We start from the raw sequence: 23,869 nt of genomic DNA, 5'->3' as shown, positions 1-23,869 counted from the left end.
AGTCCGTGTGGACGGGGCCTGGTGCAGGAGCAGCGGGCGGTGAAGAAGCGGCGTCAGTCAGTGTCTCAGGAGTTGAGGAGGTAAAGTCATCGTCTCCAGGAGAGGTGGGAGGCGGAGCCTGTCTGTGACGGAGGTGACGATGGGACCGCAGCTGTTTCTTATTCAGGCAGGAGCGACCACAATCCGGGGAGGTGACGGCAGACGCCAGTTGAGGTGTGGAAGCATTAGTCTTTGGTCCAGGTATGACGGTGGGAGTAGAATTCCTGGCCGGGAGGGTGGAGTATGGTGTCGACGGGATTGACGTCTCCGAAGGTGGCAGCAAGTTCCTTGTGTTCTCCGCAGGAAACACCTTGGATTTAGCAGGTACGTTGGACGTCAGAGACTCCGTCCCCGCGGGGGAGGTGATCACTGCGCAGAGAGGACCGGTTGAAGCAGGATGAGCAGAACTCACTCTCATGGATGGCGAAGAAAGAGCTTCAGCGTAAGTGCGTGGGGGTGAGATCGTGAGTGTGTTCGATGAGCAGGCATGACCAGCCGCCGTCCGAGCCCGTGTATGATGACATACGGGCGAGATCAATGACCCAGGAATGCTCGCAGCTACCCTTCTGTCAGGAGGTGGGTGGAGCTGACTGTCTTTCTCCTGCACGTGCGTCCTTGTATGACTTCTGAGGCCCTTTCTGCTCGTACACTCCAATCAGCAGACGTAGCATGCGAATGTAGACTGGGGTGTGGTGGGCGTGTCCTTGGCAGAGGAGGACGTGTGAGCAGACTCGGCGAGTGATGAACCCTCTGGTGTCCTTCGTTCACTAGGTTGACAAGTGACCACAGGTAGGAGCCGTGTGCAGCCAGAAGTCTTGGCTTGAATTCTATCCAACAGTTGGCGTAAGTGTCCACCTTTGGAAAGGGGCGGTCCAGAGGGTGTAACGAAAGCTGGCACGTGTCTGGGCAAGGAGGACGACCCGGTGGGCGTTGCTTCACTAGTGGCGATACTCCCGTAGTAGTAGGTGGGCACACTCCTGGCAGAAGAGCCGGCTCCGGGCAGGCAAGGCGTGGCACTAGGGACCACAGCGGCGACTCCAGGATGAGCAGCGGCACTAGAAGATGCAGGAACAGCTCTGGAACCTCCAGTGGCAATTTCGGGAGAGGCACTCGCTCCAAGGGCAGGAATAGCTCCGGCAGATCCAGCGACGACACAAGAGTTTCCATCGGAGGATCCATGGTCTGCAGCGGCGACTTGGGAAGTAGCCGGAACGGATTGGATCAATCCAGGGACAGATGCAACCGGGAAGGCTCCGGCCGTCACAGGGATGTCTTCAGAAGCTCCAGGGTAGGCAGGAATGGCCTCAGACAATCCGGGGGCCTCAGCTTCTGCATCAGGCGCACCAGGAGAGGCTCCAATAGATCCAGGGATGGCTTGGGAAGCATCAGCGGCTGATCCCGGAGCAAGAGGGACGACTCCATTGGATCCAGGGATAGCTCCAGCGGGAACGGCGGGCACTCCATGGTCAACAGCTGCTCCAGGGACTCCATGAACAGCACGGGAACAGGTTCGAATGGATCCGGCAACAGGACCTCCAGCGGGAACGGCAGGCACTCCACGGTCAACAGCTACAACAGGAACGTCTCCAGGGACTCCATGCACCGTATGGGAACCTGCTCCGGCATCCAGGACTCCAAAACTGGTTTCAGGAGGCGGTGAGCGTCTTCCAGGGCTCCGAACTCCAGGCGGTGGGCGGGGCCTCGGCGGTGGGCGAGGCCTAGAAACAGGAAACATCTTTAGCCACCAGTCTACCTGTAAAAACAGTAAGAAGTGACCAAAAAAGATGAAAAAGTATCGGCAACTCGACCGATTTACTACACTTTGATCTTAGCCAAAAGGCCGAGAAGCGATGCAGAATCCTCTGGCGTGATGAATTCACTTTGAATTTTTCATATTTCAAAAGTCCTGAGCATTCGTGCAGGGGGAGAAGGGGGTGCAGAAGACTCAGGTTAGCGAGTGCTGCTTGGGGGGTTTTTATGATATGTCGTTATTTCATCCTCCTCCTGTGTTACAAAAAAAGAGGTGTACAAGGATGACCAATTTCTGTCTAGTCAAGTGGATCATTTTGCGGTCCTTTCTAATGTTCCCATTCTGGAGGCGTCAGTCCCCTCCTCCTTGGGCGGGGCTAGTTTTAAAAAGCCAAGGACGTCAAAAGTTCATTTCATTCAAGATTCAATTGCAAATTTTATTCTTACTACAGCAAATGAACCACAATGCTGAAATATCCTCACAGATATTTCTACAATATCGCAATAACTTACAGTAGTTATATTGGACGTTTTACGGAAACGTTGGCCGGAACAAAATTCAAAGTAGAAAAAGTTAATCCGATCTCAACGCGAAATCGCTACAGTCAATAACAGCAGTAAGTAAACAACTGAATTCCGGTGTTTTCCTCCAGCTTTTATAAGCTTATGCACCATGCAACATAATATTCTCGTATTTTCTCAATTTTTTTTCAGATGGGAAAAGAGGACAATGAAATATTCATGAAAGTGTTCATTTCTCTGGAGTAGCTTCCTCCTCCGAAAAATCTCATTCTTCACTGCAGGTGAATATAAAACAAATGTAATTACAAAGGCAATAAAAATAGCAAAACGAAAAATAAATAAATAAATATTCCTGGAGTTATCGAATGCCCATGCTTGGGAAGAAATTATTTTTTGTGATTAAACAAATATTGAGACAGTAAAATTTATCAGCCAAAACTGCATTACATAATGCCAGAGTTTGATTGACACAAACTCGACATGCACAGTCCAGCACATGGTTTCCAACTCAGAGATACTCTCTCTCTCTCTTCAGTTCAAACGTTGCACTTGAAAACACAGAGTGAAATATTAGGAACTTAAAACAATTAAACAAACAGAAAAATTACAAAAAACACTTTACAAATTAATTTGTAATATGTACAATAAAACAGTACTTTTTAATTTACAATTAATGATTACTTTGTATTCTACACTTCCACACTAGTGGCGGGCAAGCCATCTCAAAACTCAGAATAAACTGCTTCCTGCATAGTGCAGCCATCTATTGGCATTTTCCCGTTTGTTAATATTAATGTGCCAACAAAATAAATGAATGAATGAATAAAAACATAAATACAACAATCCTTAACAATAATTGTAGACCATTACAATTAGCTGGCGTTTAGAAATCATACAGAGACAAACAAAACATTAGGAAACAGACAGAAAAATCTTTGTTGCTGCAGTGTGCCTACAAACATTTTACACCCTTTTGAGAGTTATTTACAATAAAAAGGCTCGTGTGTTGAAAGAAGCAATGTGTATACGCGCGCTGTAGTGGGAAAGATCTGGCAAATGTGAATAGGAATTCTCTCAAACTTACATGAAATGAGACAAAAATGTTACTGCAAATGAAATTTGAGTGATATTTCGAGGCCGATCTTCCTTCAATCAGTCAGACAGAATGAGTAAGTTGTTAACAGTACGGGGAAAAAAATGTGGATTTTATGGGATTTCTGTAAATACGAATAAAACTTCGTATTTACAGAAACCAGAACTTGACACTGAAAAGAACGAGGGTTAAACCGGAGGCTCCAGAATGTTCCCATTCCGAGGAAAAGAACGAGGGGCCCGAGCAATAGCAAGTTAAAAAAAAGGCAGGTCGCCGCACACTCGTACAAAGGTATGATGTTGTCAGACCTTCGGTTTTCTGAAATTTGAAGGGGGCCATTTTAAAAGGACGTTTTCCTGAGGATGCAGTGGGTGAGTGAAGTTTCTGCTTTTTGGATATATTGTGGGCCGTATCCTGCAAGTAGTGCCATAGCAGGCCAACCCGTGGCGAGGGCGGAATAAATTCCTAACCACAAGCCTATCTGCAAAAATTAGTTTAATATCTTGACGTCATGTCGACGTCGTATCAGATATTAAGCTGATAAGAACAGAAAAACTTTTTATTGAGTCTAGAGGATGTTTACAGCTATTTACATAAGTATATACAGAAGCAACCATCATTTTCACATAGTGATTTTACATATTCTTTTCACGATATTTACATAAGAAGATATTTTCATATTCAATGCACCCGCAAAACATTACAACTGTACTTCGCATCACACTGCTACAAAATTGGATAACCGCAAAGCAAATGTTCTTTTTAAAGTTCAATTACACCTAAAAAGCGATTCCTTTTTAACTCATATGAAATAGTCCAAATGTCGGGGAGAAGTCCACTCTTGAATGCCCACCTATTCATTTCCTTCTGGAGTCTGCACTGGATTTGAACGTTGTTCAGAATCATTCGGGCGTTGAGCTTCCGCAGTAGGGGCGTGTCTTTGTTGGCGCACCTGAGGAACGTTTGTGAGGTGTTCTACGTAAATATCGCGTGAAAAGCTGATGGTATTGCTCACGATCAACTTGCGCATCAGGGAGGCGTACTTTCTGGAGCAGAGGCGGTTCACAACTCGATCATTGCTCGGGTCCCAAGACCCTAATGCCCCAACGATGATGGCGTCGACACGGACATCAGAGTAGTTCCGGCGAAGAGTGTTAACAAGAGGGCGATATTTTTCAATCTTTTCCCTTCTTGCAGCGTCGAAGGCGGCACGTCGATTATCAAATGGAACCGTGACGTCCAGAACGAGGCACGAGTCGTCTCGAACAAGGATGAGATCCGGTCGGAGGGCGTGTCCATGTAGGATCTGGTTCTCTGTGAGTACTGCCCATCTCCCAGCTGCGGCCTTCTTGATCCTCTCTACCACTGCGTTGTGGCGGGCTTGAAAAGAGCGGCTGTACCTCATGCAGTGGCAGAGGACGTGAGGAAGAGTCTCCAAGTTGTTGTTGCACCGGCGGCAGCCTTTAGAGCCGTTGTTCGTGCGTCGCGTACCATTTAAAGGCACAAGGTTTAACCTTGCAAGATGTACGAAGCGCCAGTCGGCAAATATTGAGACAGTAAAATTGAATGAGCCAGTACTGAAGAAATGCGAACTGGCCTTAGCTGCTGCTGCACATTCCATCGCTTTTCCTTGATTTGGGTAGGAAAGCAATTTGGTGGTCCTTGCCTTTTTGAGAGTAGTTCTGAGGGTCTTGAAAATGAGGTGGCGTTTTCCTTGTGGGAGAGTAATACCCTCGTGGATGAGTGACACGGTGTTGTTGTCGGCGATTTCCCAGGTGACATGCAGGCGACGTGATGCACTTCTAGCAGCAGTCCAAACTGAAGAGATGGGATTGGACGTGGTGCGGAGAAAGTCTTCGTCGGATCCAGACAGAAAGGCAGCTAACACATGGGGCGTGGCAGTGATGGACGTCCTTCTCGAGACGAGGCACTTCAGATCTTCCCAGGCGAGGAGTTGGATCGCAGGATCGCTAGAGGTAAGTAGCTTGAAGGCCCCGTCTATCCTAGCAATATCAGGGTTTTCGGCGGCTAGGGGAATGCCTAGGCAAGCAGCTTTGTTATCACCGTAAATGTAGTCGTTTGAGGCCTCAGGTGGAAGATTTAGAGTCTCTTTAATTAAGGGACGAATGTGAGCGTCGATCTTGGCCCAGTCTGTCTTTTTCAAGCGAGCCATTCGCATGTCTAAGTTCATGGCAGGAAAGGCGAAGGCCTTAAGGGCATCGAGACGCTGCCATGGCGCAAGCTTCGATCGTAGCAGCTGGTCACATTTTTGGAGATAGGTGTTTAGTGCGTTGTTATCCGGAGGAAGTTGGAATCCGACGGGTTTGCCCAAGAATTCACCTTCTTCTCCGTCACCAAGAGTCTTGATCCGTACACCATTGATGTGGAAGGTAGAGTCTCTTGTCTCAACAGGTTGGCGTCCAGACAAGTGAAGGGCGAAACACTTCCTTGGATTTAGGGAGAGGCCGAGTTTCTTGATGAGGGTGACCGCCAGGTCAAGCTGTATTTGCAATTCTTCCGGTGATGAAGCCAGGAGTAGAATGTCATCCGCATACGCTAGAACACGGTGGGTAGGACTCTGTGCTTGGATGACTTGTAGAATCGGGTTAATCGTCAGGTTGAAAAGTAGACCACTTAGTGGGCATCCCTGTCGTACTCCACATTCAAAGAAGATAGGATCTGTAAGGCCTTCTTGAGTGAAGATGCAAGTTGAGGAGTTAGTGTAAAGGTCCCGGATGAGGTCGATGAATGCAGTTCCAGCTCCCGCAGTATCGAGTGCAGCGAAGATGGCCTCATGAGGCAGGGATCAAAATGCATTACTGAGATCCAGAGAAGCCAGGCAGATGTCAGTTTTGGAAGTCCTTGCTAGCTGAATCCGTTGTTGGACAACGTAGTTATGCTCAAATACGCCGTCAAACGGGAGGAAGCCCTTCTGGCAAGTGGAGAGAATCTCGTTGGACATCAGCCAGTCGGTGAATCGCCGCGCAAGGCAACCACAAAACAATTTGGCGATGGTGGTGCTTAGGCAGATGGGTCTCCAGTTCTCAGGAGCACTAGGGTCGCCTTTTTTGTATAGTAGCAAGGTGCGTGTGGCTTTCCAGTTCTCAGGAATCCGTCTGGCCCGTAAGCAGACGTTGAAGATCTTGGCAAGCACCGTACACTCCGGATCAACTGACTTCCAATGGTTGTAGGTCAATCGATCCGGTCCCGGGGCCGAGTTCTCAAAAGCATATAGCCGTCTCGCCACTTCGGAGGCGGAGAATGGTGTAAGGTCCAAGGAGGGAGGAGGAGTCTCACTTGCAGTGAAGAGTGAAATGTCGATGTGTGAACGTCTCTGGGAGGCGATGAAATAGTCCTGTAGTTCTTGTCTGCTGATGGCGCACTTATTAGACTCGCCTTCTGTCAGTAACCGGACCGCTCTGCGTCGATTTCTCCTGTAGAGCTTTTGCAGAAACTTGGGATCATTGCAGGAAGAAGGTGCATTGCGTCCACTAGGCGGGGCATCAGATGCAGGTGGCAGTCGCACGGTAACGGCAGTTGTCTTGTAGATGTCATCCAGCAGGGCAAGAAAATCATTCCAAAGGGTGCTAGGATCCACATCACTGAGAGCATCTAGTCTTTCGTGGAAGCAGTCCAAAGGCGAACTATCTTGCGGCTCTGCGGAGAAGGCGGGAACGTCGTCGGCGAAGTCAAGGGCTCCATCATCACCAGCGTCCTCAGGCGGTGGTGCTTGTGAGGCATCAGGGGTAGAGTCAACCGAGGTGGTAGGAGAACCAGCACTGTGAGGCCGTACAGGGTGATCACTTTCCTCCGGAGGTGTAGACCTAGCACGACCATCAGACAAGGTAGCTGCAGAGGGCGTGTCGCAAACTACCGCCGTGGGAGCATCATCTCTAGGTAGCGTAATTTCCACAGTAAGGCCACTGGCGGTCGTTGCAGGATCAGGGTGAGGAGGCATGGAAGGAGGCCTCATTGAAGACTGTAGCGAAGCATCAGGAGGTAACGGAGCAGGGGTCGTCCATCTCACTCGTCTTCGTCGGGGGCGTTCAGGAGGAGGGACGGATGGAGTCATCTGCCGTTGTCTTTCACGTCTATGGCGGGCTTGGTGATTCAAAAAACCCCCACGCGTCTGGCAAGAGAAGTCGCAAATATTGCACCTCCATCGATGAGTGATCCCTGATGGCAGGATAACGGGGAGCTCTCTGAAGCACTGGTGTCTCGACACACGTGTGGCAACGGAACATCGGCAGTGGGCGCACCAGTTCTTTCTGGTGGAAATCGCAATTCCATGGGCATACTCCAGGTGACGACACAGGGAGTGTCGCAGCGTTGACCATTGCCTGGCATGAAAAGTCCTATTGCAGCTGGATTCTGTACAAGCCAGTGTATCAGTCAATGGGAAGACAAGGTGGACCGTCGCTTCATTCCGGCATGTGATATCGGGGAAGATCTCTGGTGAAGGTACTCTCGGTGGGTCTCCAGCGACGACACAAGAGTTTCCATCGGAGGATCCATGGTCTGCAGCGGCGACTTGGGAAGTAGCCGGAACGGATTGGATCAATCCAGGGACAGATGCAACTGGGAAGGCTCCGGCCGTCACAGGGATGTCTTCAGAAGCTCCAGGGTAGGCAGGAATGGCCTCAGACAATCCGGGGGCCTCAGCTTCTGCATCAGGCGCACCAGGAGAGGCTCCAATAGATCCAGGGATGGCTTGGGAAGCATCAGCGGCTGATCCCGGAGCAAGAGGGACGACTCCATTGGATCCAGGGATAGCTCCAGCGGGAACGGCGGGCACTCCATTGTCAACAGCTGCTCCAGGGACTCCATGAACAGCACGGGAACAGGTTCCAATGGATCCAGCAACAGGACCTCCAGCGGGAACGGCAGGCACTCCACGGTCAACAGCTACAACAGGAACGTCTCCAGGGACTCCATGCACCGTATGGGAACCTGCTCCGGCATCCAGGACTCCAAAACTGGCTTCAGGAGGCGGTGAGCGTCTTCCAGGGCTCCGAACTCCAGGCGGTGGGCGGGGCCTCGGCGGTGGGCGAGGCCTAGAAACAGGAAACATCTTTAGCCACCAGTCTAACTGTAAAAACAGTAAGAAGTGACCAAAAAAGATGAAAAAGTATCGGCAACTCGACCGATTTACTACACTTTGATCTTAGCCAAAAGGCCGAGAAGCGATGCAGAATTCTCTGGCGTGATGAATTCACTTTCAATTTTTCATATTTCAAAAGTCCTGAGCATTCGTGCAGAGGGAGAAGGGGGTGCAGAAGACTCAGGTTAGCGAGTGCTGCTTGGGGGGTTTTTATGATATGTCGTTATTTCATCCTCCTCCTGTGTTACAAAAAAAGAGGTGTACAAGGATGACCAATTTCTGTCTAGTCAAGTGGATCATTTTGCGGTCCTTTCTAATGTTCCCATTCTGGAGGCGTCAGTCCCCTCCTCCTTGGGCGGGGCTAGTTTTAAAAAGCCAAGGACGTCAAAAGTTCATTTCATTCAAGATTCAATTGCAAATTTTATTCTTACTACAGCAAATGAACCACAATGCTGAAATATCCTCACAGATATTTCTACAATATCGCAATAACTTACAGTAGTTATATTGGACGTTTTACGGAAACGTTGGCCGGAACAAAATTCAAAGTAGAAAAAGTTAATCCGATCTCAACGCGAAATCGATACAGTCAATAACAGCAGTAAGTAAACAACTGAATTCCGGTGTTTTCCTCCAGCTTTTATAAGCTTATGCACCATGCAACATAATATTCTCGTATTTTCTCAATTTTTTTTCAGATGGGAAAAGAGGACAATGAAATATTCATGAAAGTGTTCATTTCTCTGGAGTAGCTTCCTCCTCCGAAAAATCTCATTCTTCACTGCAGGTGAATATAAAACAAATGTAATTACAAAGGCAATAAAAATAGCAAAACGAAAAATAAATAAATAAATATTCCTGGAGTTATCGAATGCCCATGCTTGGGAAGAAATTATTTTTTGTGATTAAACAAATATTGAGACAGTAAAATTTATCAGCCAAAACTGCATTACATAATACCAGAGTTTGATTGACACAAACTCGACATGCACAGTCCAGCACATGGTTTCCAACTCAGAGATACTCTCTCTCTCTCTTCAGTTCAAACGTTGCACTTGAAAACACAGAGTGAAATATTAGGAACTTAATTAAACAAACAGAAAAATTACAAAAAACACTTTACAAATTAATTTGTAATATGTACAATAAAACAGTACTTTTTAATTTACAATTAATGATTACTTTGTATTCTACACTTCCACACTAGTGGCGGGCAAGCCATCTCAAAACTCAGAATAAACTGCTTCCTGCATAGTGCAGCCATCTATTGGCATTTTCCCGTTTGTTAATATTAATGTGCCAACAAAATAAATGAATGAATGAATAAAAACATAAATACAACAATCCTTAACAATAATTGTAGACCATTACAATTAGCTGGCGTTTAGAAATCATACAGAGACAAACAAAACAAACAAAACATTAGGAAACAGACAGAAAAATCTTTGTTGCTGCAGTGTGCCTACAAACATTTTACACCCTTTTGAGAGTTATTTACAATAAAAAGGCTCGTGTGTTGAAAGAAGCAATGCGTATACGCGCGCTGTAGTGGGAAAGATCTGGCAAATGTGAATAGGAATTCTCTCAAACTTACATGAAATGAGACAAAAATGTTACTGCAAATGAAATTTGAGTGATATTTCGAGGCCGATCTTCCTTCAATCAGTCAGACAGAATGAGTAAGTTGTTAACAGTACGGGAAAAAAATGTGGATTTTATGGGATTTCTGTAAATACGAATAAAACTTCGTATTTACAGAAACCAGAACTTGACACTGAAAAGAACGAGGGTTAAACCCGAGGCTCCAGAATGTTCCCATTCCGAGGAAAAGAACGAGGGGCCCGAGCAATAGCAAGTTAAAAAAAGGCAGGTCGCCGCACACTCGTACAAAGGTATGATGTTGTCAGACCTTCGGTTTTCTGAAATTTGAAGGGGCCATTTTAAAAGGACGTTTTCCTGAGGATGCAGTGGGTGAGTGAAGTTTCTGCTTTTTGGATATATTGTGGGCCGTATCCTGCAAGTAGTGCCATAGCAGGCCAACCCGTGGCGAGGGCGGAATAAATTCCTAACCACAAGCCTATCTGCAAAAATTAGTTTAATATCTTGACGTCATGTCGACGTCGTATCAGATATTAAGCTGATAAGAACAGAGTAAAACGTTTTATTCAGGAAATGATATGTGCTATTTACAGAGATATTGAAGTCACCAGCACAAGTAACCCAATAACGCACGCAGTGCGGTTTTTTCTTCTACATTTTATTTACAAATGAGTTTATGAAATTTTTGATGGACAAAGGAATATTTACAGGTATATACATAACGTGTGAAATAGTACATTGCCATACATCAGCTAGTCAAAGGTATATGTCGTCTCAGGCATAGAGAGTCACTGGATTATGTCGTTGATGGCATAGAGAGTCACTGGGATTAGACTAATCACGTGGGAGGACTGACTGTAGGGAAGTCACGGCTACATCTGGGAGTGATCAGAGCGGAGCTTCGGTTGTGTGCTGTCGCGGATTTTGCCGGTATTGCCATGGAACTTGTCGCTCACCAGTGAGGTGCTCCACGTAAATGTCGCGGGACGCGCGAATGGTGTCACTGACCACAAGTTTCCTTAACGTCTTGGTATATTTGTCCGAGCAGAGGCGGCGCATCACACGGTCATTTTTAGTGTCCCAGGCACCCAGGGCTCCGGCCACGACTGCTTCAACTCTAACTTAGCTGTACCGCTGACGGAGAACCTCGGCAGTCGGTGTGTACTTCAATTCCTTTTCCCGTCGAGCACTGTCAAAGGCCTGGAGCCTATTGTCAAAGGCCACTGTCACATCGATGATAAGTGCAGAATCATCACGTGTAAGGACAAGGTCGGGACGGAGGGGAAGGTCAGCGGGGTTCTGGTTTTCACTGGCAATAGTCCAGCGTCCTCGTGCAGCTTTCTTGATCCTTTCCACAATGGCATTGTGCCTCTGCTGGAACAGACGACTGTACCGCATGCAGTGGCACACGACATGTGGAAGGGTCTCGGCAGGATGGTTGCAGCGGCGGCATCCGCGTTGTCCTCGGAATCTTCGTCTAGCGGCATTGAGCGGGACAAGGTTGAGTCTGGCCCGGTGGATAAACCTCCAGTCCGCAAACCTTGTGAAAGTCCCCTCACGGAAGAAGTGACAGCTGGCCTTCGACGCCGCAGCACACTCAATAGCCTTCCCTTGATTGGGATAGGCACTGAGCTTGGATGCACGATCAGCTCTGAGAGCATTTCTCAGTGTGTGGAAAACCAGGTGCCTCTTAGATGGGCCAAGAACACAATCATTGAGGCAGAGGGAGATGGAGTGGTCACTGTCAATGGTCCAGCGAACACCAAGGCGGCGTGAGGCAGCACGGGCGGCAGACCAGGCAGAAGACGAGGTGTTGCAGGTGCCATGAAACGGGCCTGAGTCCGAGGCAGACAGGAAGGCAGCCATCTCTTCAGTAGAGGGCACGTGGCGAATCCTAGCAGCGAGGAACCGGCTGAAGTCATCCCATGCGAGGGCTTTGACACCCTGGTCACGTGAGGATAGAAGCTTGAACACGCCGTCCACGCGGGCGATGTCGGAGTCTTCCTTGGCCAGCGGGATCCCAAGACATGCAGCAGATGAGGCCCCGTACAGGTACTCATTTGCAGCTTCAGGAGGGATGTTAAGGGTCTCCTTCAGTAGGGGGCGTGCAAAGTCGTCAATACGAGCCCAGTCACCTTTACGAAGACGGCGGGTCCTCATGTCAAACATGAGTGCTGGGAAGAAGAAGGACTTGAGTGCATCAATCCGCTGCCAAGGAGCTAACTTTGAAGTCAGGATGGCGTTGGAAGTTCGCAAGTACCCATGGAGAGCATTGTTGTCCGGTGGAAGCTGGAATCCAATGGGTTTTCCGAGAAAAAGCCCATGGTCTCCGTCCAAAAGGTGACGAAATGGCGTGTCTCCAATCTTGAAGGAGGAGGCGCGCGTGCCCACGGGCTGTCGTCCAGAGATGTGCAAGGAGAAGCACTTAAGTGGGTTGAAGGTCAGAGAGATCTTGCTCGCAAGGTCCACAACTTTGTCAATGTGCTCCTGAAGCAAGGCAGGGGAGTCGGCGAGGAGCAGCAGGTCATCCGCGTAGGCCAAGATGTTGTGAGAGACGGAAGATGACTGGATGGCACGTATAATTGGGTCCAAGGCAATGTTGAAAAGCAGTCCACTCAGCGGACACCCTTGCCTGACACCACTTGTGATGGCAACAGGGGCAGAGGGGCCATCTGGGCAGAGGAACTCAGTGACGGAGTCGGAGTAAAAGGAGCGAACAATGTCAACCAGAGCTTGACCAGCACCACAAGCTCGGAGGGCGGCGAGGATGGCGCAATGCGGGACCGAGCCAAAAGCATTGGACAGGTCCAGCGAGGCGATGCAGACATCCGCCTTCTTGCTCTTAGCAGATCTAATACGCTCTTCAAGAGCAAAGTTGTGCTCGAACACCCCGTCGTAGGGGAGGAAGCCTTTCTGTGAGGGAGATAGGATGTTAAACTCCAGGATCCACTCAGTGAGCCTGCGCGCAAGGAATCCAGAGAAGAGCTTGGCGATCGTCGAGCTGAGGGCAATGGGCCTCCAGTTGGTGATCTCTTGCTGGTCTCCCTTCTTATGAATCAAGATCGACGAGGTGTTCTTCCAGGCGTCCGGGACACGTCGGGCCTTTAAGCAGGTGTTGAAGATGACCGTCAGAACTTTACCTTCTGGATCAAGGGTCCGCCAGTGATGATAGGTCAGGCGGTCAGGGCCGGGTGCCGAGTTCTCAGCAGCACGCAGACGATTGCACACTTCCGCAGGAGAGAACTGTGAGCAGTCCACTTCGAACTCGGGGCGTACAGAGGCATCATAGATGGAGGTGTCAATGTTGGCGAGAGGAGGCGGAGCGGAGAAGAAGTTATACACAGACTCAGCATCAAAGGGAGAGGAAGGGGAGTCACCAGCAGTGATGACACGAAGAGCTTTTCTTCTGTTTCTGCGGTAGAGGCGTTGCAGCGACTTCGGATCTGATGGAGCAGGACGCGGAGGGCGGCGGGCAGACCCAGATGTACGAGGAGGGAGCTTGAGGAACTCATGCGCAAAGGAGGAGATTTCTTCAAGCAGCTCTTCAAATTCCCTCCAGTTAGGCGAAGGACCGTGATTGAGGATGGAGAGCAGACGAGGTCGGAAGGAGAGTAGAGGGAAGTTATCCTCAGCAGGAACGTCAGCAGTGGTGGGGTCCTCAGGCGGAAGCTCGTCGTCAGAGTCGGCAGCAATGTCAACTGCAGGGCTGATGTTGAGAGGCAGCGACACTGGAGGTGAAGATCCAGGCGGAGAGGAACTAGCAGCAGACGAAGGAACAGCGGCGATGTCATCCGGTGGGCGGCAAGAGGCAGCAGGGTTACCCGAGGCAGGAGAAGCACTGGGGACACGAGCGGCATCAGGTGGCGTAGCAGACGGATGAGGCAGAATCGGCAAAGCAGGTTCTGGAGGCACGCTGACAGCAGGCGACGTCTGTGGGCGACGGCGTCGACGTGAAGAGGTAGTACGCTCCGGAGGTTGGACCTGAGCAGGGGCCTGGCGCTGGCGCTCCCGACGGTGACGGGCCTGGTGGTTCAGGAAGCCACCTCTGGTCTGGCAGGAGAAATCACAGGTAGTGCACATCCAGCGGTGAGCGATGCCAGATGTGATGATGACAGGGTGGTCCCGAAAGCAGGAGTGTGCAGATACCTTCGTAGCGATGGACTGCCGACAGTGAGCGCACCAATTAGTAGTGCTAGAGACATCCACTCCATGAGAGTAGTGTAGGTGGCGGCAGAGTGAGTGGCGTAGTTGGGACCACTGCCGTGCATGGAACGTCCGGATGCAGCTGGTCTCAGTGCAATGCAGCGTGTCCGAGACAGGGAATACCAGGTGGACAGTCCGGTCCTTGCGGCACGTGGTCTCAGGGAAGACAGCAGAATGAGGAACATCCGCAGGTCTCTCGGTGATCATCGGCACGTCAGTAAGGGAGGGCAGAACATCTGGCGGCAGCAGGTACATCATCGGTGGAAACAGAGGAGTCCAGGGACGGTGCAGCAGCGGGATGCTGGCCAGAGAGAGACTGGGGCACATGACTAGGCTTAACAGAGTCGCTCCTCGGCGAACACATGGTGGTGGCAGGCAGCAGAGCAGGAGAGACATCCGATGGCAGAGGACTTACAGGTCTGGACTGGAGCGGAGACGGCACAGGCAAAGGATTCGACGAATCAGCAAGAATCTCGGCATACGTTCTTCCAGGTGTAGTCGGCGGAGCAGATATCGAAGCACAGGCATGGCCGGCAGCGATGCGAGCACGAGTATGGTGGCATACCGGAGATTCAGCAGGTGGGTCAGGTGGTAGGTCCTGTGTGTGATCAGCATTCACACGTCGAGGACTGTCAGACGAAGAGCCGTGTGTCAGCGCATGTTTCTGGAGGCGCTTCCTTTTGGAAAAGATGTGCCCACAGACATAGCAAGGGAACGACGAGAAGCGTCGACGCTTGTCAGAGGGATCTCTGTCGTCCTTCAAGCAGGCGCGGGAAGAACTCTGGCCAGGAGACACATCGATGGTGGAGGCAGGAGGCGAACCAGAAGGCAGTCCATCAGGAGAGGAGCGAACGGGTGGAGGCGACTTGGCGGTAATCCGTGCCAGGAGTTGTCTCATGTGACCATTCCTTAGTAGCGGAGGACCAAGAGGTGTAACCACAGCAGCAACATGACGAGCAGGTAAAGGCCGGGCAGACGAACTAGCAGCAGGAGAGGTACCCGACGTAGACAGTGGTCCAACAGGAGAAGGAGAGGCAGCCAGGAGAGAGGCCACGGGCCGTGGTGTAGAGTCCCGGAGAGGTGAGGCAGTTGGCGCTAGCTGAAAAGTGGATGGCATCTCAGGAAGTCCTGGAGTCGTAGGGGAGGGAATCCGTGGCGGTCTTTCAGGAAGTGGCAGGCACGGTGTAGACGAAGGTAATGGCATCGCTGGATTTCAGAGCTAAAAGGCAAGCAAAGGCAAAGCAAACAAAAACAGAGGCAAATTTCAGCTGAAGAGGCAAGATCAAAGCGAGGCAGTGGGAGGAGCTTCGATTGGAGCTTTGGTGGAAAAAAAAAGAGGAGGAAGGGGAAAGGAAAATAACAACGAGAAATAGGAAAAAAAAAGATGAGGAAAGAAAAAAAGAAGGGAAAGAGCAAAAAGAAAAGGAAGGAAAGAGCAAAGAAGAAGCCACGCCCACCCAAAAGAGTGAGGTAGCGGAAAGGAAATTTGAGGGCTTATCAAAACAGGAAACACACCGTAAACGGAGTATTTCTGAAATGAAAAGCGAGAAGAGATAGAAAAGAAACCATTTCTCACTAGAAACGACTGCAAAACAGCCGAAGCAGTAATAAAGGTGAAGAGAAAGTTAGGCACCGCCCAGCACCGTAATATACTGCAAGCAGTATATTCAGTGTAGACGGGAAAGAACCTGCTCGCTCACAGGCAACCTGCACGCTCACAGGTGAAAGGGCCCCATTAAACGCAAGTAAAGAACGTGTTCGAACCATCAAGCGTCAATGACAGGGGAGAGAGAGAGAGAGAGAGAAAGAAAGCAAAAATTACGTAGGGTCCACCTCGGCTCCGCTTTCAGCTCCGTCCACCAGACGAGTAAACTACTCCATCAGCATGGTCTGCACATCTAAAAAATAAAAACAAAATAAAACGTCAGATTAAGCTGATAAGAACAGATACTACACTTTGATCTTAGCCAAAAGGCCGAGAAGCGATGCAGAATTCTGTGGCGTGATGAATTCACTTTCAATTTTTCATATTTCAAAAGTCCTGAGCATTCGTGCAGGGGAGAAGGGGGTGCAGAAGACTCAGGTTAGCGAGTGCTGCTTGGGGGGTTTTTATGATATGTCGTTATTTCATCCTCCTCCTGTGTTACAAAAAAAGAGGTGTACAAGGATGACCAACTTCTGTCTAGTCAAGTGGATCATTTTGCGGTCCTTTCTAATGTTCCCATTCTGGAGGCGTCAGTCCCCTCCTCCTCGGGCGGGGCTAGTTTTAAAAAGCCAAGGACGTCAAAAGTTCATTTCATTCAAGATTCAATTGCAAATTTTATTCTTACTACAGCAAATGAAGCACAATGCTGAAATATCCTCACAGATATTTCTACAATATCGCAATAACTTACAGTAGTTATATTGGACGTTTTACGGAAACGTTGGCCGGAACAAAATTCAAAGTAGAAAAAGTTAATCCGATCTCAACGCAAAATCGCTACAGTCAATAACAGCAGTAAGTAAACAACTGAATTCCGGTGTTTTCCTCCAGCTTTTATAAGCTTATGCACCATGCAACATAATATTCTCGTATTTTCTCAATTTTTTTTCAGATGGGAAAAGAGGACAATGAAATATTCATGAAAGTGTTCATTTCTCTGGAGTAGCTTCCTCCTCCGAAAAATCTCATTCTTCACTGCAGGTGAATATAAAACAAATGTAATTACAAAGGCAATAAAAATAGCAAAACGAAAAATAAATAAATAAATATTCCTGGAGTTATCGAATGCCCATGCTTGGGAAGAAATTATTTTTTGTGATTAAACAAATATTGAGACAGTAAAATTTATCAGCCAAAACTGCATTACATAATGCCAGAGTTTGATTGACACAAACTCGACATGCACAGTCCAGCACATGGTTTCCAACTCAGAGATACTCTCTCTCTCTCTTCAGTTCAAACGTTGCACTTGAAAACACAGAGTGAAATATTAGGAACTTAAAACAATTAAACAAACAGAAAAATTACAAAAAACACTTTACAAATTAATTTGTAATATCTACAATAAAACAGTACTTCTTAATTTACAATTAATGATTACTTTGTATTCTACACTTCCACACTAGTGGCGGGCAAGCCATCTCAAAACTCAGAATAAACTGCTTCCTGCATAGTGCAGCCATCTATTGGCATTTTCCCGTTTGTTAATATTAATGTGCCAACAAAATAAATGAATGAATGAAGAAAAACATAAATACAACAATCCTTAACAATAATTGTAGACCATTACAATTAGCTGGCGTTTAGAAATCATACAGAGACAAACAAAACAAACAAAACATTAGGAAACAGACAGAAAAATCTTTGCTGCTGCAGTGTGCCTACAAACATTTTACACCCTTTTAATGTGTATACGCGCGCTGTAGTGGGAAAGATCTGGCAAATGTGAATAGGAATTCTCTCAAACTTACATGAAATGAGACAAAAATGTTACTGCAAATGAAATTTGAGTGATATTTCGAGGCCGATCTTCCTTCAATCAGTCAGACAGAATGAGTAAGTTGTTAACAGTACGGGGAAAAAAATGTGGATTTTATGGGATTTCTGTAAATACGAATAAAACTTCGTATTTACAGAAACCAGAACTTGACACTGAAAAGAACGAGGGTTAAACCCGAGGCTCCAGAATGTTCCCATTCCGAGGAAAAGAACGAGGGGCCTGAGCAATAGCAAGTTAAAAAAAAGGCAGGTCGCCGCACACTCGTACAAAGGTATGATGTTGTCAGACCTTCGGTTTTCTGAAATTTGAAGGGGCCATTTTAAAAGGACGTTTTCCTGAGGATGCAGTGGGTGAGTGAAGTTTCTGCTTTTTGGATATATTGTGGGCCGTATCCTGCAAGTAGTGCCATAGCAGGCCAACCCGTGGCGAGGGCGGAATAAATTCCTAACCACAAGCCTATCTGCAAAAATTAGTTTAATATCTTGACGTCATGTCGACGTCGTATCAGATATTAAGCTGATAAGAACAAATAATTTTTATTAACAAATGTTTCTTGCCATTTTACATAGTGTTGGTAAGACCATGGCATGCTATACCAACAACGCACACAGTGCGATTTTAGGTTTCATATTTATTTGTTGTGAGAGATATGTACATATTTACAATATTTACAAAATTTGCATAACTGTGAAAGTCCTTTATACAAGAGTTGTCCCATGACCGCATCCTGACAAGCTGTCACTGAGTCCAACAGTGCCTAATTAGGACTGTTTTACCCCAGTGAGGTGCTCAACATACACGTCCCTAGAAAATTTAATAGTTTCGCTAACTGCGAGTTTCTTCAAAAGGTTTCCCTATTTGTTGCTGCACAGCCTGCGTAGCACTCTATCGTTCTTGTCGTCCCAAGAGCCGAGAGAACCAATGATGATCGGATGAATCTGATCATCGGTGTAGTCTTTCCTGAGAAGCTCAGCAACCGGACGGTACTTGGAAATCTTCTCCTCTCTGGCGGAAGAAAAAGCAGCAAGCCTATTCTCGAACGGGATGGTGACGTCGATTACCAGAGCGGAGGAGCCTTTGCGAAGAACCAGATCGGGGCGGAGAGAAGTACCAGGGAAGACTTGGTTGCAGAAGAGCACATCCCAGCGCCCACTCGCGGCCTTCTTCAGCCGTTCAACCACAGCATTGTGACGCCGCTGGAAGATGGAAGAATAACGCATACAGTGGTTGAGGACATGTGGGAGCGTTTCTTCACTGAAATTGCAACGGCGACATCCACGGCGTGAACGGTCCCAGGGCTTGCAGGCATTGAGAGGTAACAGGTTCAGCCTGGCACGGTGAACAAATCTCCAGTCCGCGAAGCGCGTGAAGGACCCCTCTCTGAAGAAGTGCGAGCTCGAGCGCGAGACGGCAACACATTCCATGGCCTTTCCCTGGTTCGGGAGGAGGGACAGGTCACTAATACGGGTAGCCCGTCTTAGGGTCCGGAAAGCCCGGAAGATGGTGTGCTTCTGGCTCGGGAAGATGGTGTTAGGACCACAGGAAATGGAGGGAGACCCACCAGCATCGATAGTCCAAACAATCTTGAGGCGCCGAGATGCGGACCTTGCGGCAGACCACGTAGAGGAGATGGAATTGCAAGAGGCGGCAAAGGGAGCCTCGTCCGAAGCAGACAGGAACTGTGCCACTAACTCAGGAGAAGGAGCGAATCCGATGCGTGCACGGACGAAGGAGGTCAGATCATCCCAGGCGGAAGCACGAACAAAGGGATCTCTAGCGCAGAGCAGCTTGAAGGCAGAGTCGACGACAGCGATGTCTGAATCCTCCGCAGCGAGTGGAATGCCAAGGGCACCTTTGCCGGAAAGGCCACAAAGATAATTGTTAGATGCCTCGGGAGGAAGATTCAGGGTCTTCTTGAGGGCAGGACGCAGAAAATCGTCAATCTTCTTCCAGTATCCCTTAGCGTGCTGCGAAGTCCTCATGAAGAAGAGGAGAGAGGGAAAAAAGAAAGTCTTCATTGCATCCAGGCGTTGCCACGGAGCGAGCTTCGAGTCCATAATCTTCTTAGCCAGGATCAAGAAATCACGTAGCTGCGCACGGAGAGGTGGAAGGTGGAAGCCCACGGGTTTCCCGAGGAAACGGAAGTGATCACCATCACCAAGGGCGTGGATAGGGATGCCATCCAGGTAGAAGACGGTCGGACGCACTCTAGCAGGGCGAGAAGCATCAAGGTGAAGTGTGTGGCATTTACCGGGATTAAGCTGAAGACCAAGACGAGAGAAGACGTCAGAAATGCGATCCAGGTCATCCTGAAGAACGTAGGGAGAAGGAGCGAGCAGGAGGACGTCATCGGCGAAGGCGAGGACACGAGGCGAGGAAGGAGAAGAGCCAACAGAGCGGAGAACAGGATCAATGGCCAGGTTAAACAGGAGGCCGCTCAAGGGACACCCCTGACGAACACCGGCATTGATGTCAACAGGGCCAGAAACACCGTCGGAAGAGAGGAAGCAGGTAGAGGAATTCCTGTAGAGGTCTTGGATTAAGGAGACGAAGTCCTCCCCGACACCAGACGTGAGTAGTGCAGTGAAGATCGCAGAGTGCGGGACCGAGCCGAAGGCGTTGGCAATGTCGAGAGAGGCCAGACAGAGCTCAGACTTCGTCCTACGGGCAAGCTGGAACCGCTGCTGGACGATGAAGTTGTGCTCAAGAACCCCATCGTGCGGCATGAATCCTTTCTGTGAGGGGTGGAGAATCTCATTGTCGCATAACCAGTGCGTGAGACGTTTCGCTAGACATCCAGAGAAAAGGCGAGCAATTGAAGAACTGAGGGCAATTGGCCTCCAGTTGTCAATCACCGACGGGTCCCCTTTCTTGAAGATGAGGAACGAACGGGAAGATTTCCATGAGGACGGAACACGCCGGAAGCGAAGACAGATGTTGAATATCTCACTCAAGATCTTGCAGTCTGGATCAGCCTCTCGCCAGTGGGCATACGAGAGGCGGTCAGGGCCGGGCGCAGAGTTCTCACAGGAGCGAAGCTTGGCAAGAACCTCGGCAGGAGAGAAAGGAGACAAATCGAGAGGAGGACGTTCCGGGATACAGGTAGTGAAGATAGATGAGTGAGAGTCTCTGGCGGAGTACCTTGAGGAGAATTCGAGGGCGATCTCTTCTGCAGGAATGGAGCAAGGAGGAGAGCTGTCAGAGGAAAGGAGACGGATGGCTCTGCGACGATTTCTCCGGTAAAAACGTTGAATGACCCGAGGATTAGAGGTGTTGACCGGGCGCGGAGAACCAGGCACAGGAGGAGAAGGAGGAGGGAGCTTGACAATTTCTGAGGCAGACTCCGTGACGTTCAGAAGGCAGGCCTCAAAGGAGTCCCAAGCATCACCGTCAGTAGTCCCAGAAGAAAAGCTATGCAGCGAATCCCAGAAGTTCAGGAGAGGAGGCTCAGTGACCGGAATTTCGTCTGCCGGAGGAATACGAGCAGGGTCTTCAGCGGCCACAACGGGGACAACCTCATGAAGGTCGACATCAGGAAACTCGGAAGTGGGGAAGACGGCAGAAGATTGTGTGTCATCAGCAGGTGACGAAGAGGAGGGAGGAGTTGCAGAGACGAGGCAATCAGGGGGAACAACAGCACGGGAGGAGGAGGCAGCAGGTGAGGCAGAAGTCGACACAGGAGCAGAATGAGCGGCCGAAGAGGGATGAAGAAGCCCTGGACGAGGAGCATCAGGAGTAGTCCTGGAGACGTCGGGAGGAGAAGGTGGCAGGGAGTGAGAGGCCGATACAGCAGGAGACGAATCGGAAGAGCAAGGAGATGGGACTGGAGCAGGTGAAGAAGGAGCGTCCAAAGAAGTCACAGGAGGAGCTGGAGCGGACGTAGCCGGAGATCTGGAGGACACGTCAGCGGGTGAAGAAGAGGCACCAGGTGGAGGGTGCGGCTGTCTACGGCGCTGTCGCTGAGGCACAGGAGCAGGAAGATGAATGTTGTCAATAGAAGAGTTCCTCTCAGCACGCCGGTGGAATTCGGAGTAGTTGAATAACCCTTTCCGGGAAGGACACGAGAACGGACAAACTGTACACTTCCAGCGGAAAGAGGCACCAGTGGAGATGACGGGAGGCGAGGTGCGGAAACAGGCATGGACAGAAACCTTGTTGGCAAGCCGGGAGTTGCAAAGGCTGCACCATTTCATGCATGAAGAAATGGGGGTCAGATGTTCCTGGAGAAGGTGTCTGGTGAGGGATGTCTTCATGCAGGACCAGGAGTTGGAGCGGAACAGGAGGCTGCAATTGGGCTCTGTGCACGTGAAGACATCGCTTACAGGAAAGACGAGATGGAGCGTGGTACCCTCGCGGCACGTAGTAGAAGGAATAGGAGCGCCTGAAGATGGAGCATTGGAAGGAGGCGGTGAGGCTTGAAGAGAAGTAGACGGGAGCTGCGGATGGCCAGTGGAAGAGAAGTCAGCAGCACCAGGAGAGGCGGGAGGAGGAGCAAGGCGATGACGGCGGAAGCGGTGAAAGCGTAGCTGTCTCTTGTTGAGGAACGACTTACCACACGTTGGACAGTCAACCGGAGAAGAGCAAGTGGAGACACCAGGAGACGCGGGCACAGCAGCAGGAGGAGAAATACCAGAATCCGGGCGTGAAGGAGACCCCCGCCTAGAAACAGATTCGTCGGAAAGCAGGAGAGACGCTCTGTCGCCAGAAGTTGCAGGAGCAGGAACAGGAGAGGAGAAAGCACTAGGAGTTTCATCAGCAGAGATCGCAGAGGACGGCGAACGAACTTTAGGACTACCCGAAGGAGAAGTAGATGTGGCAGATCGAGCAACCACCGTGTCAGCAGCAACAGGAGACTTGGTCGGAGAAGTGTGCGAGCAGGAGTGTCCAGCAGCAGCACGTGATCTTGTGTGGTGACACACTGGGGAATCTGAAGAAGGGGCACTGGTAGCAGGGATGGAGCCAGGAGAAGGTAAGGATGGAGCCGAAGTAAGAGGCACGAGCGGTGCAGTGAGCGTTTCCGAAGGAGGCGAAGTCCGGGAGCGGGAAGCGAAGACATCATTGCAGATGCGAGAGGAGGCAGACGTCCTGGCAGAGATGATGGAGAGCATCTGGCACAGGGAACCACTTCTCAGCAGAGGAGGACCAGAGGGAACAGCAGCGGCAGAGATGTGGCGACGTGGAGCAGGAGCAGGGTGAAGACTACCAGACCGCGTTGTCATCACGGAGGAGTGACCAGAAGCGGGCAAATGGCTCAGAGGTCTGCGTGGCGTCGTGTCCAGCGATCCATCGGGGCATCCAGCACTCTGTGGCAGTCCACCAAGGACAGATGGCATCGGAGGGAGACCAGGAGTAGTCGGAGAAGGAAGGCGAGGCGGCCTCTCTGGCAAAATGATCTGATGCGCTGACGCAGGATCAGACATAGCTGAAAAAACTAAAGAAACAGTAACACAAATAACTAGCAAATTATCCAATTGGCAAGATCAAAGTGAGGCAGCGGGGGGAGCTTCAATTGGGGCTTTTGGTGGACCCAAGAAAGGAAGATAAGAACGAGGAAAAGAAAAGGAGGGAAGAGCAAAAGAAGAAGGAGGAAAACGAGGGAAAGAGCAAAAGAAGAAGGAAGGAAAAGTAGGGAGAGAGTAAAGTCGAAGCCACGCCCACCCGGACGAGTGAGGCAGCGGAAAGGAAGTTTCAGGGCTTATCAAAACAGAAAAGACACCGTAAACGGAGTATTTCTGAAATGAAAAGCGAGAAGACATAGAAAAGAAACCATTTCTCACTAGGGACGACTGAAAAACAGCCGAAGCAGTAAGAAGGGAGAAGAAAAAGTTAGGCCCCGCCCAGCACCGAAATATACTGCAAGCAGTATAATCAGTGTAGACGGGAAAGAACCTGCTCGCTCACAGGCAACCTGCACGCTCACAGGTGAAAGGGCCCCATTGAACGCAAGTAAAGAACGTATTCGAACCATCAAGCGTCAATGGGAGGGGAGAGAGAGAGAGAGAAAGCAAAACTTACGTAGGATCCACCTCGACTCCGCTTTCAGCTCCGTCCACCAGACGAGTAAACTATTCCATCAGC

General features: G+C 49.5%; 1 non-coding gene and 5 pseudogenes across 1 annotated transcript; all 6 read right to left on the bottom strand.

Annotated features, from left to right (window-relative positions):
* Positions 1-1,741: 1,741 nt before the first annotated feature.
* LOC118180144 (U2 spliceosomal RNA) lies at positions 1,742-1,891 on the bottom strand (annotated as a pseudogene).
* A 1,909-nt stretch (positions 1,892-3,800) lies between these two features.
* On the bottom strand, positions 3,801-3,992 carry LOC146994759 (U2 spliceosomal RNA). Its single transcript, XR_015044308.1, has one exon. It is a non-coding gene; the product is annotated as a U2 spliceosomal RNA (small nuclear RNA).
* Positions 3,993-8,441: 4,449 nt separating this feature from the next.
* Positions 8,442-8,591, bottom strand: LOC146994758 (U2 spliceosomal RNA; annotated as a pseudogene).
* Positions 8,592-10,501: 1,910 nt separating this feature from the next.
* LOC146994757 (U2 spliceosomal RNA) lies at positions 10,502-10,683 on the bottom strand (annotated as a pseudogene).
* A 5,445-nt stretch (positions 10,684-16,128) lies between these two features.
* Positions 16,129-16,293, bottom strand: LOC146994756 (U2 spliceosomal RNA; annotated as a pseudogene).
* A 1,874-nt stretch (positions 16,294-18,167) lies between these two features.
* Positions 18,168-18,343, bottom strand: LOC146994755 (U2 spliceosomal RNA; annotated as a pseudogene).
* Between the last annotated feature and the right edge of the window lie 5,526 nt (positions 18,344-23,869).

This window comes from Stegodyphus dumicola, chromosome 11, assembly GCF_044657685.1.
Source record: "Stegodyphus dumicola isolate Sdum_Otavi_A_Nest chromosome 11, ASM4465768v1".
Taxonomy (NCBI): Eukaryota; Metazoa; Arthropoda; class Arachnida; order Araneae; family Eresidae; genus Stegodyphus; species Stegodyphus dumicola.
Note: the sequence above shows the minus strand (reverse complement) of the source record. Positions and strands in the feature narration are given on the sequence as shown.